The following is a 14408-nucleotide window of genomic DNA, read 5'->3' as shown; positions in this document are numbered from 1 at the left end:
TTCTTGGAAGTATGCTTCACTGAGTTCAGTGAAGGCCATTCTCAGGTAAGTGTATATAGGATAGCACCCTAAATCACATTTTCTAATAAAGCCACAGTGGCTGTAAAGTAGTAACAAGCTCAAGGCACAAAGCAAATTTTTTACTTAATTAGAAATTGAACCCAGGTGTGTCAGGGATAAGTTCTAGATAAAGGAAAGATTTAGGTTATGCATCCTGAAGAGTATCTAAGAATAGACAGGCAGTGAAATAAGCTAACTGCTTAAGGAGAATGAATATTGTCAACAATAGCTCTCAACATTATCAAAAATGTCAGAAACGGTTATTGGCTTTGTGTAGGATCACAGAGGTGGATTTGACCTTAAAAGATTCCTCCAAGCTTTGAAAGCTAGCGGAGAATGCTATGTGGAAAGTTACATAACCAGCAAGGAATGTTATGGTGCATCCAGAGATAGGAGCAGATGAGTTAATTTTTCAACTGTAATCCAGAGTTCTCCATAGTATTTTGATATTGGCTAACTGTTGCATCATGGATGTGTGATGCAGTGTTAGGATTTTTATTTTGGAGATTGTGAAACACTTGACTAGGATGATATGGAAGTTGTTGGTAGATGCAGGTTAGATTTCAGAAACGTGAGGGTCCCACTCCTTTGATGATTTACAAATTGATTCTAACAGTACAATTATCATACTTCAATTCTATTTATATTTACTCAGAAGCAAGTGCTGTTGAGCTCAGCGGGGTTTACTCCCTGGGTGATGAGTATAGGACTGCATTCTCAAGGGCACAGGAGCTGCAAATTCATCTAACCTGACTTTATTTACAGAAAACAATGAGCTTTTCAGTTCACTGAATAATGGGATCACAAATGGCAGAGTCTTGGTGGGGAGGGGGAGACAGAACTATGTCACTGCTGTCAGTCCTGCAAGAATCATTTCCTGCCTTGCTAGCCTTTTTCCACCTGGCCTGGGAGGACAGGGCCCTGACTGACTCCAGCTACAAAAGCTAAGGCTGATGGAGAAGCTAGAGGCCATCTTTGCTGTGAGTCCTGCAGTTCCTGCTGCCATGGGTGCAGCCAGGATTTTTGTTGGGGGGTGGGGAGGACTTTGTTAGAGGGGCAGAACCGATGTGATTGGTCAGTTAGTTAAGTATTTCTATTGTTTTACTTGATCTGGAGGGGGTAGCTGCTCCCCTGCCTCCACGGCTACACCCATTCCTGCTGCTCAGGGTGCTTAGAGGTGCAGTATTTTTTAGGGTTTTATTGGGGGTGTCAAGTTTTCATTTTGGAGATGCTTAATTTCTGCTGTTATTGGGTATTTAATTTTTTTGTATGTTTGATGATAGACCGTATTATATAATATAAATTTCATGGTGTAAGCCACCTTGAGCATGGTTTAACTATGAAAAGGTGGCATAAGTGAGCAATGAATATGATTGTAAAAATGTGAAGATTTTAATAAACCCTAACAAACTAACAATTAAGAACAACGATCATTTCTAATTCAGGCTGGCAAATAACAACCTGACTGATCTACATGTGGTAAGTAAGGAGCACTTTCAAGTGGGAAAGGTATACACAAGCTGGTAGTTCTATTCCTTTAAGCTAAATTTGACTTTATGCTAGTAGCATATTACTCTGTCATTAACTTCACTGGCTTCCAGTTTGTTTCAAAGTGTTTGGCAGCTGGCTACACGAGAGATGGCCTTTTCTGTGGTGGCTCCCAAATTCTTGAATTCTCTTGTGCTTGCCTGGCATCTCCATTGTGCACATTTAGGTGCTAGGCAAAGCCCACCCAGTTTTCACAGGCTTTTATTGGATCCTTCTCCTAGTTTTAGCACCCACCCAAATTGTTGTTTTTGTGTGTGTTGCCTTTCTCATTCTTTCATAGTTTTAATTTGATATGTTGATCCTCTTATTTGTATTTGTTTTGGAAGCCCCCATGAGGCCACCTGTCCAAAGGCAGAGAACTGGTTCTGCAAATAAACAATAAAGTACCGTGGTATGTTGGCAGATGAGCTAGTGACTTCTGAGGACTCATTTGCGTGCCTGTTTTAGCTGCTTCTTCAAAGTTAGGAGTCTGTGCAGGTGTGTGTGTGTATGTGTGTTTTCCTCAATGATGTACTCGGCTCCCTGAATTAATTGATGTGGGAGGGAAGCCTTACTTTGGTTGGTTGATCATGCCAACTGAATAGATGAAAGTTTGCAGCTGTAAATACATGGTGATTCCCTCAGTGCCAGTAGTATTCATAAGGACACTCTTCCCATTTCCACCTCAGATGGTTTTTCAAAGGATTATCATTACTCTTTTCCTTCTTTCTTTACAACATATACCTGTTGTTCATAAGAGACTTAACCACAAGAGCCCTTTTCTTTCCATTTATATACAAAACTAAGCAGAGAGTTCGCTTTTCAGGTGGCAGAAGCAACTGAGGCTGACAGTTCTCAGCTGAAATCGATGTCAATATTTCCTTTAAATCAGGATCCTTTGCAGTACTTGGTTCTGCCCTGAAGTTGTTTGTTTTTGTCTTGGAAGCCCTTTTGCCACTGATGTTTTAATGCAAGAGCGTTTCATGTTCCCAATTTGACGAACAAGGAATTCATTAAGTTGGCCTTTCAACACAAAGTGGTAACTTGTCTTGCAAGTTTTATCACGGAAGTGTCATCTTCATTCATGATTAATCAAGAATACCTTTGTTGGCTTCGCATTTTGTAAGTGCATTTAAATTTAATCAAGCAATCCGTCAATGAAAAGTCAGATGCCCAAGTTAACACTTTCAGTCGAATGACAGTCCCCACCCATAGCTGTCAAGTGTCCCTTATTTGAAGGGACAGTCCCTTATTCCAGCGCCATGTCCCGCCGCTGTCCCTTATTGATGGATGTCCCTTTAATGATGTCCCTTAAATTTCAAAGGAAGCAGCTCCTCTCCCTCCCTCCCTGCCGGCCAGGGAGGAGGGAGGCTCCAACTGTGTTGCTTGGCTGTGTTGCTCACCCAATAAGAAGTCTAAGAACGACTGGGGGGTGGAGCTTGCATGCCTTGTGTGTGGCTAGTTAATGCAAGCTGAGGGGTTTTTTGAATGCTGGACGCCATTTTGGTGCACGTGCTGCTGCAAACTTTGCAGTTCAAAGCCAGGCCGGGGAGCCATCTTAAGTTGAGGCTGCATAGGCCTTGTGCATGTGATTCAGATTCTACTCAGTTGAACCTCTAGTTACAAAGTTGGTTGGACAGTGTTCTCAAAGCTACCAGCATGAGTTTGACCAGACTGCAGGAGGACAGGAAGACTGGAGGGCCTGGAACAGGTGAGGCTGCAGATCCCTTATTTTGGCTGCTGGTCCCTTATTTTCAAATCTGTACGTTGACAGCTATGTCCCTATCATGCATTCTTCATGTAAGAAATCCAAAAAGAATTGGTTTCCATTATTTTTTTTTTGAAATCTGGACTGGGCCTGTATAGCAGTCAGTATCACAGGCTGCGTAATTTCAGTGGCACTGTCTTACTGGGTGTTCAGGTGCTTGTCACCCACTTCCTTGCCCCTGGTGTTAAATGCATTGAGTCTTGTAGTTCTCTTGCAGTGACTATCATTATTGTGATGATGAAGACTCTTGAAGAACCATAAGCAACAGTGTTAATAATACAGTGTCAAGATCAAAAAATAAGAATAAAAAGTGTTTACTGTGACTGATATTTGTAGCATATTCTTGTTGAATTAGAAGGACTTTCTGTTGACATACCAGTTTAATCCATTTTTCAGAGATGAGAAGCACGGTCTAGATAAGTGCAAATTGGTAATGTTCAACAAGCCCTATCTGCTATTAAAATCAGTGCAGCAAAGTAGAAACATCTTGTTTGAAATGCACCAGCAAAACAAAGAATATTGCAGTGCTGTTCCTAAAGCTGTTCCTAGTTTTATGACCTTGTGTGTTTTCTCCAATTTCTTGACTTCTTCCTGTTGGGGAGACTTCAGCCTGAAATGATTGAACTAGAATATATTGGCAAGTTTGATTCTATTAATTTAGAACTTAATTAAGAGCAGGTATTTCTCTCCCAATGTGTTAAATTAGCAAGCAGCCCTAGGAAGATTGTATTAGCAGTAATTATCACTACTGGGTACAGTCATCGGTATCTTATATACCTTTTAACTGGGTTTAGAAATAACACAAAAGGTCCCCCTTGTGTCATGGTCTTCAAGCCCTGTTATGCTGTCTGCCAACTAAAAATATGGCTTCATAGATCTTACAAATTCCTGAGGCACCACAATGAATGGTTAACATTTAAGGTGCCACAGGGCTCCTGATTTGATTGAGAAGCCTGCAAGCCAAGACTTTTCATAAATGAGAGCACTGCAAAAGCTCTTGCCACAAGAAATGTGTTTGGGGGTCTTAATTTGTGGAAGTCTCATCTTGGTTGTAACATATTAGTTCCGTGTCTGACCACCGTGGTTGGTACATCACTGGTGCATGTTGAAGTACAAGCAACAGAACATTCAGTGCTGCGTGCACTGCATCTGCTTCTCTTGTCTGGCACAGCCCTTGACACGTTATATTTTGTCTCTCTATAATATCCTCCCACTGCTTCTTGGCCTACAGATCCCCTCCTTTCAGGACTATCAGCTGTTCTTTCGGGCTTGAATAAAGCTATGCACACATACATCTTTGACTCCCAAGAACTGCTGGAGTGCCTTGAGGAAAAATGTGTGGGGACTTAAGAGAAACTTGTCTAAGTGTTATGGATTTATGTTGCCAGGTATCTGCCTCTGGCCTGCATGGAAAGGCTGCTACTATTGGGCTCTTACAGTACAATCCTATACATGTCTATTGGAAGTACCACTGAAGTCATTGGGGCATCTAGATAAATGTTTATAGATTTGTAGCTTTAATTTTTGCCCCAAGTCTCCTATGGACTTGGAACTTCTGTTGCTGCCAGGCTATTCTGCTCTTGGGTGGAAACATGGATCAGCTACATAGCAGCCTGTTCACTGTGGAACAACAGAAGCACAAGTACAGAAGCTCCAACCACTGGCATTGGCCCCAGTAGGGTGTGTGTGTGTTTTTTTTTATTTAGACAAACCATGCAGGACATTGCTTGAAATCTCACATTCTTTTAACTGGGTACTAATTTTCATGCTGTGAAACCTGGAAGTGGAACTCTGTTCTTCCAGGATACATTTCTGCCCCCTTATCAGATTCTACCAGCTACTTCTATGCTCTTCAGTGTTGGATTTTGAAAAATGACCAGTTATGGAGATACATTTTAGTTAGTCAGGCTGAGGATTGGCTGTAGTTGTGGCTGCAACCTTCCCAACAGTCAGCATAGGCCACCGCATGATAACACTCCATTATGAATCTGCCTCAAGATGGCAACCAGTTGGCTTTTGTGGCTAGCTTGGCTGCTCATTACTCTTCCTGTTAAATATTGGTAATTCTGATCAACCTGGAAGGGGAGTTATATGGGTTAATTAGTTAATATTGGTGCTGCATTTGAAGACATTGCTTCCTGTATATGTGCTAAGTATTATTAGGGGTAATTTGTTCCCATCACTGACTCCCATTAGTGTGTTAATATGCTCATCGAGTAGCTCTAGGCTTCCATGGAAACTAATTTCTAACATAATAATGTGGCATACGCGCTCTCTTTTTTCCCTCTGACTGTCCCTAATTGTTAAAATTATACAAATATATTCTTTTTACAAATGGTATCTGGAACAAATATTAACCAGAGTGCTAATGAAATAATATTGTGTTGAGTTTGATGTGGAATTGAATTCCGCATACATAGAGAGAAGGAAAATTTAGTCAGCGCAGGTAATTGACCATATTACAATAATTTGTTAATTAGTAAATAGTTGTGCTGGCTTTCCTTCACTAAGCATTTTAAAATTGGCAATATGCAGCATAATTAATTGGCTACCCAGAGCCTTGAAAGAACTTGTAGCAACAGATACTATGGTTAGACATGTTTCCTAAACGCCCCCCCCCCCCCAAAACGCCTTTCAGCATTTAACTACTGTGTATTCATGGGTAAGCTCTATTCAGTGGCTCAGTGGCCCTGTAGTTGCATTATCCTTACATTACAAATGGGTGACTACTGGAAATGCCACTTTAAATAGAATATCTTTGCTGTTTGTCCTCCACATTGCACACATTATTTATTTAATACACTCATTTGCCGCCTTTCAGTAATTCTTCCTATGGTGGTTTACAGTCTGACAGTCAAAATAGAATAGGAAAATACAGTAAAACATTTAAAACACTATAATCATTTCAATATAGTATAATTAATCAACATTGTTAAAATCAGCAAGCCCCAAATCATCCAGCATAATACAGCAAGTGCTGCCACCAGACCCCAACCCACAATATTGGCCTACATCTGAGGCCAAATTACTAGGCCAGAATATGGAAGTGAGTTTTTAAGGCCTGCTTAAAATTATCCAGGAATGGGGCCTGTCTAATATGAACTGGGGTTTACAAATTCCATAAAGTAGTGAACTCCTTAGAAACCTTCCCACTTTCATATTTATTTGTAAAAGTAATAAGAAGTAATACAGCCAGTAATGCACCTTTGTGTTTTTCCTTCTAGCTCTGCCTGTAACTTTTATGTAAGTTTTTCAATTACAGCTATTTGGTGCTATACCAGGACCAAGGTAGACCCCTTTAGGTCATTCCAGAAGTTAGCAATGGTTGTTTGTATCACAACCAAAAGGTATCCTATCATATTTTTATTTAGCAGTTCTGCATCCTCGCCCATAAACAAGCTTATCAGAGCTACTTCTAGGGCCCTTTTTGGTTGGTTGGTTAGTAATTTTAGATATTTTTCCAATAGCCAAAATGTGGACCTGGGTGCAGGTCCACCACATATGTTTTAGAACAGGCATGACCAAACTTGGCCCTCCAGCTATTTTTGGAACTACAATTCCCATCATCCCTGACCACTGGTCCTGTTAGCTAGGGATGATGGGAGTTGTAGTCCCAAAACAGCTGGAGGGCCAAGTTTGGCCAAGCCTGTTTTAGAAGAACCTTTGTCCCCACACCTCTGCCAGCAAAGCATCAGGAAAAAAGGTACCCTTCTCACATAATTTGCAGCATCAATTATTTGCTAGCATTCATGGTGCTTGTGTGTGTGTGTGTGTGTGTGTGTGTGTAAGTAAAGTAAATTGTACTTCATTTATGTTACTTTATAGTGCAGTAAACAGCTCTTAGACTTACTGCTTCTGTACACCATCAACCAAATAGTTTGATTCTACTCAACTGGTCACTAGAAACTCATTCAGATATTGTGTCAAAACATAGTTTATACTAACCATAGCTAAGGATCCACACTGTCATTTGACCTCCAAAATACAGGAAAGACAAGCCATGGTTAGAGCTACTTTTGTAGTTTTCTTTTCCAGTTGCTCAGCACGTGGCTTCATAAGTTCACTTGTGAAGTGAGCAGCAGCCTTTTGCTTCACAGCAATGACTATCACTGGTTTGTTAATGGTTTGTCAATTTAGACAAAAAAAGCAAGCCACAGTCAGCTCGCTTATGGTTTGCAAACCAGTTTCAAACTGTGGTTTGGTGTCTTTGTTTGCCAGTTTCTCACAAGTCATGGTTTGTGATCTGATACAGGTTCAGTCATAAAAATAAAACTATGGTTTGTAACATCTGAATGAAGTGATCGTTGTTATGCCATGTAGTATCAGTGACTGGCCTCTTGTTGCCCAGCTTGCTACCACTGAAAGATGCCTTGGGAACCCTATCAAATGTCTTTTTTTCTGTCAGGAACTACAGTCTTATTCTGGCAGCAGGAGAGGGGGATTAGCCTCTTTAGAACATAGATGCCATATGCTTCTCTGTTACTTCTAACATGTACTATGTAGTCATGAAATTTCAGGACAGGACCCAATTTTCCTGTTTTACTAGCACAAGAGACTTGCACAACATAACTCTTTCCTCCTCAACCTTGTAGTAGTCCTCTGTACACCCTCCAGAAAGTTGGGCGATCTTGGGAGCAGATTTTGGGAGCATGTTGGTGGAGGAGAGGAGCCTTGTTGCATGAGTGGAGTTGCAGAGCATTGGATGCAACCATCCGAGAGGCTCTTTTCATAACCCTGACAGAATGGTAAGGATAGAGCTACAAGGGACCACAAGGGCGGTTGCTTAGCAACCATTCCATGACCCCTGGGACAACTTAGAAATGACTGAGAAGCATATGGCATGTATGCTCTGGATAGCTTTTTCTTTTGCTAATGTTTCTAAGACCAGAATGAGATAAGTAGCCTTTGTCAGGAACATGGAGGCTTTTGACAAGGTATTTGTATCTTTAATCGTTGGCAGACCATGCAAGGGTGCCTCACAGAAAACAAGAAGCCAATAACTTAACTGGTTCGTTTAGTATAATGGCAACCAGCATGAGCAGGGTAAATGACTCCTAATTTATTGTTCTTTACCAACCTAAAACTTCTTTTTCGTCAAACGTTGACCCATAATATTTTCTGTAGCAGTCCAAGTTGTGGCTTTCCCACATACCCATCCTTGGTTGACTTTAGACAAATAGGCATTTTTGTTCCAACAGGATTTTCCAATCAGATTTAGCGCTGCTAAGCTTGGCTCCATGTTTGCACGAGATTGTTTCCATTTTAGAATTGACGTTTTTTAATTGTGATTTTGTATTGTGTGCTTTAATAATGAAGTGAACTGCCTTGAGATGAGACCCAATAAAGGAATGGGCTTTTTTAGGGAGGGCTTTTTGGTCCCCAGTACTAAGAGATTTTGACTTACAGAGAGTTCTACAGTGAAACTTAGCAAGAACTGAGTTATATCAAAGCTAGACATCATCTTTGCTAGATAAAAAGCTGAGATTCTTATTTGAAGTGTGCTGTTTGATGTAACATAGCTGGTAGACATGGCGTCTCAAAATGTATATGCCTTTTGATCACAATAGACAACACAGAATCTGGATGTCTCGGTTAAAGAGAATCCTGAGACTCTCCACCTTCCTGTAAAAAGGTGGTAGCTAAGTTGGCCTTCATGGTGTGTTTCAGAACTTTCCATGGTTAGGAGCAGGACTTCTGCATACTTTGAGTTTCTTCGTTCGTTCTCAGTCTCTTTCATTTCATCCACATTCATGTTTTACCATTAGTATTCAATAAATACTTGTCAGCTCTCTACATTAGTGATGTTTGTGTGGCCCTACAGTTGCTGTTGGACTGCGGTTGCCATCAGCCCCAGCTGGAATGGTCCGTGGTAGGGGATGATGGCAGTCATCTCACCTTTCAGTGGGTGCCCTCAGGAGCTACTGTTCCACTCCCTGGAGGGATGTCTCTTAGCAAAACATTCACTAGTGAGGTCATAGCTTTGGATTAGGGTTTTGGACTGAGGAGTTTCATTCAGCTATGAAACACACTGAGTGATACTGGGCCAGTGAGTGGAACACCTTCCCATCAGATGTCAAAGAGATAAGCAATTATACAACTTTCTGAAGACATCTGAAGGCAGCCCTGTATGGGAAAGCTTTTAATGTTTGATGTTTCACTGTGTTTTTTATATTCCGTTGGAAGCTGCTTAGAGTGGCTGGGTCAACCCAGTCAGATGTGCAGGGTGTAAGTAGCAAAATATTATTAATATTATTAGCCAAGCAGTTATCCAAGCTATAGTGTGTAGGACTGTAAATTGTGCTTGACTATTCTCCTCTTGTGTGAGGCTTGCCTCTCAGTTTTTGGTTCAGCACTGAACATAGCTTGCTTTGATGTCCAAATAAGCCAAGTGTGGCTAATGCTTGTAAACCTAAAATCAGAAACCCACTTCAAACTGTGGTGGAAAATTGAGAGAGAAGTAATGGATGTGAAGGCAGTGTGAATATATGGCTCATTTTCAATCCTCTAAACTAGGCATGTCCAATTTACAAGAGACTGCAATCTACTCCCATTATAAATTGACTAAAATTGTTGAGCTTTTTTTGGAAAGCCAAAGTTGTGGAGCTTTACTTTTTTCCGGGTAGATCAACCAGTAGATTGCGCTCGACCGGTTGGACATGCCTGCTCTAAACCATGGTTTGGAAGGTTGCCGGAATAGATCGTAGAAAAAGTTTCTACCTAGCAGTGAGGATAACACATGGTCACCCTGAAGTCAGATGAATGGTGGAATAAAACTGTCTAAAATGCAATAATTTTTGGCTTAATCAGGAGATTTTAGAATAGAATTTTAGAACCCCATATTTAGAAGTTCCACCCTTACTTTCAATGTATGCATCTCCTAGGGCAGGGGTTGTGGCGCTACTCCTGTTTCTCCATGGGTGATTTTGTCTGGAGAATTCTCAGACAGTGTTAGCTATTAATCATGAACAAAAACTGGGGATTGTTCTACTAATCGCTTTATGTCTCGGGAGACATTTGTTACTGATGGTTGAGTGATCAAGGTGATTGCAGCTCAGAATGTAAATAGCAATGGAAGGGAGCGTTTGTGATGGGAAAGGAAGCAATTATTGCACAAGGTCAGGAGTAGTTTGCATGATGAGCAAAAGGACAGAAAAGCATGCCATCAAATCCTAGTGTGTTCTCTGTCCTTCTCTATCTTGATTTGGGGAGAAATGACTTTAGGTCAGCCTACAATGGCAGAGCTGTAGGTAGTTATTTGTGTGAAGATTTAAATTAAATGTGCTTGGTTTGGGGATACTTCTGTTGCTCACTTTTAAGAATCTGTCTTAGGCTGTGGTGCTTTGTTGCATGTGACATCCATTGAAGCATGTACAAAAATGTACAGGTGGGGTTCTGTTATGTCACTCAGTGTAACATGATATGCAATTTGAAGTTGATTGATCAAAAGAATGGGGTGCTACTATGCTTATGTCTTTGAGTGTCTTTTGCTGGTGGCTTATTGGGCTCTCTCAATGTAAGTGGCTTACGCCATTTTGTACATTCTCCCTCCTCTTTTGTTCCCCTTGTCTGTGGTCGCTACCTTCAGCACTTCCATCAAAATGACTTAGCAGTTGATGGTGGCACTATTTTGCTCTGCACAGTCTTCACAAGGAAACATTATCGTCTCCCTCTCTCTGTTCAGTCTAGTCTCTCAGTTTGTTATTCAAGGAAGTGACACAAAATAGGTAAGCCACAGATACCTGCATCTGTTCCCAAGTATGCTACTTCTCTTCAGTCTAGAAGCAACTTACCAGTATTGCATCTCACAGTATTCTAATCCAAAATGAGTATATCTGATATATTGACCTTAGAACTTACATGAGCAAGGCAAATTACTTTGACTGAAAATATGATTTAGGTGCTCCAGTCATTCAGGTATTTTAATATGTATCCTAGCTTTTGTGCATATTAACATAATGATTTAGATTGTCCCAAATCTGTGCTTTGAGCTTTAAAATGATGCCAAGATTGCCTTGGCATGGAGAATTTTTGGTTTGCCAACAATTGCATTTTAAAAGTGTGGGTATTGAATAGGAAAAAGAAAAACTTGTGTGGGAGGAAGGGAAAAAAACAAGTCAACTTGCAAAGACCACTTAATTGAGAATGAGTGGGATGTGGAGGGTAAACCCTTCTCTTCTGACAGTGTTCAAGGAGCTGCATGTTAATTGAGTTTATATAAAACTGAAGAGAGGGGCTATAGCTCAATGGTGGAACACAGGCTTCATGTGCAGAAGTGTCTCTAGCCTAGCTCACTCCTTGGCACCAGGTAGCCAGTGATGTAGAAGATATCTAAGATCCTGGGTAGTCATTGCCAGTCAAGAGCATGGAATGCTGATAGCTGAGAACCCAAAACAAGATTTGAGCTTGCAGATACGCAGCAGGTTGGTTTACTACACGGATGAGACCTCATTATTGAGCTTACTCTGTGGCATTGATGGTAAAGCAGAAACAATACTTAGCTGTCAAAATGGGGTTGTCTTGTACCCCCAGTAGTGTTTCCAGGGCAGTGTCTCCCACTGCTGCAGAAATGTTACATCTATCTGCATACAGAGTTAAGCTTTCACATTTTATTACTGTAAAGTGCTGGTGTCTAGAGGGCCTGAAGGAAAACTCTGCTGCTTCAGAAAAGCTTGCTACATCTTAAAATGTGTGTCAGTCTGCAGGGCCAACAAGGTTACAAACATCTTGCACTTCATGTGCTTAAGTGTGGCTCATCTGAGAATTCTGTTCTAGTAGCGTAATTGCTTCCTGTCTCCGTGTATAGTTTACAATCTATGGGTCAGGAGCTTGACTTAGCATACAAAACCCCATCAGGGCCCAAGTTGGGTCAAGCTGATTCTTACACACATTATCAGTGAAGCGGATAAGACAAAATCACTAGCTGAGAGTGAGCTGTACAGGGAATCTGAGGGCTGTGGGTCATTTGGAACACCTGGTCTGTTCTTAGCTGGAAAACAGCAAGGCAGTAGGCTCAAGATGGTTGCAGCAATAGGGAGCAGAATGTTTCTGTGTTTGTAACTGGCTACTCATTTCCCACTTTGTTGACACGTGACCATAGCCTGTTCATGTTAAGCAGTGTATTGTGTAATTGGGGAACCAAGAAAAATGTCGTGGCAATCCCTTCTTGTGATCAGAGCAGCTCCAAAAACATATACATTCCTAATAATGGAGGGTACCACCCTTTGGTTTCTAGCTCTCACTTTTTGCAGTTCAGCATTTAGCTGAATGCCCAGTATGACCTGAAAGAAGGAGAAAATAAAGTGGCTGTGAAAGAGTGATTTGCCCAAGACCATCCAATTAGCTTCATGACTAGACAGTGATGTGCGTTCAAGGCCTTGTAGCTTAAGTCCAACAATGCTATAAACCTGCATATGGTGGAAAGTCACCAGCTTGGTGTGGGAAACCTGCTGGGCACGCTAGCGTTTTACAGTGAGTGAAACAGCTCTCTGGGCATCACAGTTACTGTGTGAAACCTCCAGAACAGGTTGTGAATGGTTGAAAATCAAGTTAAATTAATTACAATAGTCATGTCATAAGGTGAGCTTTTCAGGTGCTTGTAAAAGTGAGCTAGATTTTGTGTAGACACTGCTGCCCTGGTCAAGTGTAAGCCAGTTTTGCAGCTTTTAAAATTTGAAAAATGCACCCTTACGCAAGGCCTGCAACTTTTTAACCAACGTCAAATAGTTCTCATGTTTATCTGGAATGCAGGCAAGTGGTCTTTCAATGCCTACATGAGCAACAATTCTACAATTTACAGAGATTGCTGGAAAATTTAATGGAAGAACTCAAGGGACTATCTCACTAATAAATATTGCCCTGAAGGCTAAATGGAAAATCTAAAAAAACCCTGATAATTATTCAGCTCTGAAGATCAGGGAAAGAAGAGGAGAGAGAGAAAAACACTTTAGATAAAAGTAGTAGTCTTGTAATTTCTTGCACATTGGTTTTAACACCCCAGAGTCATTCAATCTGAATATAGTACATGAATCCCAGAGCTTATGTTCCCTCAGGCCTTTACAAAGTGAATAATTTGTAACTGCAGAATCTGATTATATGTTCCAAGTCGGGTATAAATGAGTTTTGATTCTTGAGTTTAGGGATAGTAAGTATGGCTGGCACATAGTTTAAAGTGCTTTGAAGTCCCTTCTTATTTTGCCATGTCAGTCCAGATATTGTGCAAAACTAAGGTTTGTGCCACCCAGAATCACACCATAGTTTGAGCTTTCAGATGTATAGCAGGCACACCCTGGTTGTGTGTTCCTCTCACAACTGCTCATCAATTTACTTCATCTCTTGTCTCCATGGGGCAGCAGTTTCTTGAGGTTGTGTAATAATCTTAACTGTGGACTATCAATGGCTTGTGATTTTTGACACAATGGTGAACCATGGTTAGCATAATCTGCATTTTGCAAACCAGCTTCAAACCATGGTTTGATACCCATTGTGTTTGAGTAGTCTGGTTTGGATGAATAAACAAACTGTTATTTGTATGATATTTGAATGCAGCTATGTGTAGCTGCCCCACTGATTGTGGGGCAATGCATCCAAAATGAGCCTGATTGCTATTACCTTAAGAGATGATGGCACCTTTCTCTCTTAAGGGCACATTTATACTCTTCTGCATAGGGCCAGTTCTTTTCTCATTCAGTCGGAACCATCCATGATCGGCAAGGATCCAAAAGAAATATGATTGTACGCACTTCCTCAAGCCTTCTGTTACCATTGGAGAAGGAAACGGTGTGAAACTTATCTAAGCAAACAGAACAAGGTAGTACCAGTGACACCTCTGGCTTGCATTCTGCTTCAACAGTAAGATAGCTAAATCGTGTTAGATGTGAACAATTTCATACACAAAATGTTGATGAGTTCCTTCACAGGGGCATTGCAGAAGTGGGCTGAGTGACTAAGACTGCAGAGACAGAAAATGTTTCATCGCTCAGAGCAGCTCTCAGCAACAGTGCATAAGCACATGATGACGGGAGGAAAGCCATTACTGCCACTGCAGTCCTTTTAA

The 14408-nt window shown here is 41.0% G+C and overlaps 1 protein-coding gene across 2 annotated transcripts in view; it reads left to right on the top strand.

The window, feature by feature from the left end:
* The window catches only part of PDIA5 (protein disulfide isomerase family A member 5), a 145115-nt gene that overhangs the window by 12219 nt on the left and 118488 nt on the right, over window positions 1-14408 (top strand). The window contains exon 1 of one of the 2 annotated variants that reach the window (XM_083410051.1): window positions 5279-5415. The exons of the other annotated variant lie outside the window; for it this stretch is intronic. The gene's annotated coding sequence lies outside the window, so the exon portion shown is untranslated. Of the gene's footprint in view, window positions 1-5278; window positions 5416-14408 lie in introns of those variants that run through there. 2 annotated transcript variants of the gene reach the window in all.

This window comes from Podarcis tiliguerta, assembly GCF_965153285.1.
Source record: "Podarcis tiliguerta genome assembly, chromosome: 1".
In the NCBI taxonomy this organism is placed as follows: domain Eukaryota; kingdom Metazoa; phylum Chordata; class Lepidosauria; order Squamata; family Lacertidae; genus Podarcis; species Podarcis tiliguerta.
Note: the sequence above shows the minus strand (reverse complement) of the source record. Positions and strands in the feature narration are given on the sequence as shown.